At 31.3% G+C, this 2,706-nt stretch overlaps 1 protein-coding gene across 1 annotated transcript in view; it reads right to left on the bottom strand.

The window, feature by feature from the left end:
- Nucleotides 1–2,154, bottom strand: part of LOC107641968 — a 5,395-nt gene extending 3,241 nt beyond the window's left edge. The window contains exon 1 of the mRNA XM_016345323.2: nucleotides 1,891–2,154. The gene's annotated coding sequence lies outside the window, so the exon portion shown is untranslated. The remainder of the gene's footprint in view (nucleotides 1–1,890) is intronic.

Genomic DNA, 2,706 nt, shown 5'->3' with positions numbered 1-2,706 from the left:
TCTCTTAAAAAGAAATTGATTAAAGGATCCTCTTTCACTGTGGAGTTCTTTCCTTCTTCTTCTTCAATCTTTGGAAGCCTAATTTGTCTTAGGGCAACATTGGCCATATGAAGAGGCCTAACTATTTCGTATTCTAAGAACAGTTTTTCTAAGGTCCCCTTGTTTTTCTCCAATTCTTGTAGCTTTGACTCGAGCTTGTACTGCAAACTTTCCAACCTATCCAACACTTCTTGTACTCTAGTGATTTGTGATTTGGCGTCGAAATCTTCGTAAACTTCCTTCGCCGTGTAGAAATGGTGGCATATATCTTCATTGTGTAGGAAAAAAAGTAGAATCTAATTTTGGTACTTTTGGTACCTAGATGAATTGTGAAATGATAAGCGGTATGTCACCTAATCGGTGAATTCATGTTGCATTTGACTATTTGAAATCTTGTAAAGGCATGGCTCTCCTAGCACCGATTTTTCTAAATCCAAGAGAAAGAGTATNGGGGACAACGACATGAAACGCAATATGTTCTAATACGGAAACAGATATGCATTACGCCACATTTAAAATATTGTATGTGAAAAATATATAGCATTTTGGTACCTAGATGAATTGTGAAATGATAAGCGGTATGTCACCTAATCGGTGAATTCATGTTGCATTTGACTATTTGAAATCTTGTAAAGGCATGGCTCTCCTAGCACCGATTTTTCTAAATCCAAGATCCGGTTCAGAAAGAGTATCTCCAACTAAGGGTGTATGTGATCTGGTCTGACTCGAAGATCTGGTCTGAATTCGAACACTTTGAGACTAATTTAATGTGATTTCATTGAGCTTGGAGTCAGGTAAGAATCCAAAAATAGACCCGGTCATTATTTAGAATCGACTCTAGGTCAAAGCGAACCCGACTTCACCCAATCCACGTGTACCTTAAGGGGACTAAAAAAGGTATATATGTTTTAAATTAATTCTAATATTATATTATATTAATTATAAGTTTATTGTTTTATTTTTAGATCCAATTTGAATAAACAGCTTAATTAAACTCATTTTGAAAAAATAGCTTAAATAATAAATGCTTATATTAAAAGTAGCTTATAAATAAATTATTTTTTGTTAGGTTTTTTAGTTCTAAAAATACTTATTTTAAATGAAATGTGATTAAAAAAAATTTTTTATTATGAGAAAAATCATTTTTTCACTCTATAAACACTTAAATAGCTTCTTAGAAAACTACAATTTGGTTTTGAAAATTGCACTAGATATTAATATTACTACTTTTTATAAGTCAAAAGCTCAAAAAATAATTTTTGAAGCTTCTCAAACGGGCCTTAATCACACTTGTTGAATTAGAAAATACACAAAGAAATATGAGATTAAAATTTATGGACAAATTAAAGTTTAAATATAGATATCAACTTCTTGATAACAAGTATGTTTTTTTCTTTTTTATAAATAAGTGCATCATAACTTTTTGACATAATGTTTATCAAGATCTGAACTTCATCGGTTTAAATTTGGTTTTAGTATGACCGAAAATAGTAAGATTTCATCAGATTTAGAGTCGGATAAAGGTCTCAAAGATAGACTCAATCATTATTTAAGGTCGATTCTAGATCAAGACGAACTAGACTTCACCTGACCCATATACACCCGTATCTCCAACTAATGAAAATGTATGAGTTTAACTACAGGTATATAGGAAAACATGTTGCACTATTGACTCCAATAATTGGAACAAGTTCTTAATCAACCTTAAACCACATATTGGGCCCACTGAATTCTTAGTCACTTCATGAGAATCATAACAGAATACAGGCAAATCATATATATCAGCATACAAGAACCATGGATATATATATATATATATTAATGCTCTAGCAGAAAGGAAAATCAACATACCTTTGAGTTTTTCGGGTTTTAACCTATGCTTTGAGTTTACAAAGAGGGTGCTGCTTGCTACATGCCTACATTAGCCTATGCGAATAATTTCTGTTGAAGAACTTCTATTGTCTATCCAATGAATTTTGAAAAGAGAACAAAAGAAAAGGGCATAAAAACAGTGATTCATGAACTTGACATAGACTACAGAACACTCAAAGTGGTCAATTGACTTGATTGGTTTATAAACTACTAATTATAGTGCATAGTTCTTACGTGATCACAAGATATCCTACGCAATAGATAAACAACTGAAATCGTTGCGATCCAGTTTTAGTGCTGAGAATACTTAGATATCAAGAAATACCACATGCCGTGTAATTTTCAAATCTCAAATTGCATAAAGTACCCTTCATCTTTACTTAAATTGCATTTAGCCCCAAGTCTTTATAAAAAATTAGCACCTCGCACTTAGTTGACACTTGAGTACTTGACAGTCCGACCCTTTCTTTCATTCTTTTTGTTGACTGCTACAACTTTTGTATCTTCGTTTGTTTTTGTTCTTCTATGTTGTTGCACCACGAGCTATTTTCTTATTGGGATTTTTTACGATGAAGAGAACCATTGGACAAAAAGTACACCCGAATAATTTTATTAGAAGACATTTTTATTGATAATAAAATTTGAGTGCAATTTTGTTGACGACAAAATTATTCGTATATATTTTTAGTGGTTTATCCATTCTAAATTTTAAAAACATGTGCAATGCATATAATAATTTTTTTTGAATTTTTTTCTACTAAAAAAAATAGTATTTACTTTTTAATAAGATTTTAC

This window comes from Arachis ipaensis, chromosome B05, assembly GCF_000816755.2.
Source record: "Arachis ipaensis cultivar K30076 chromosome B05, Araip1.1, whole genome shotgun sequence".
Classification (NCBI taxonomy): domain Eukaryota; kingdom Viridiplantae; phylum Streptophyta; class Magnoliopsida; order Fabales; family Fabaceae; genus Arachis; species Arachis ipaensis.
The sequence above is the reverse complement of the archived record's forward strand: the minus strand, read 5'-3'. Positions and strand labels throughout refer to the sequence as shown.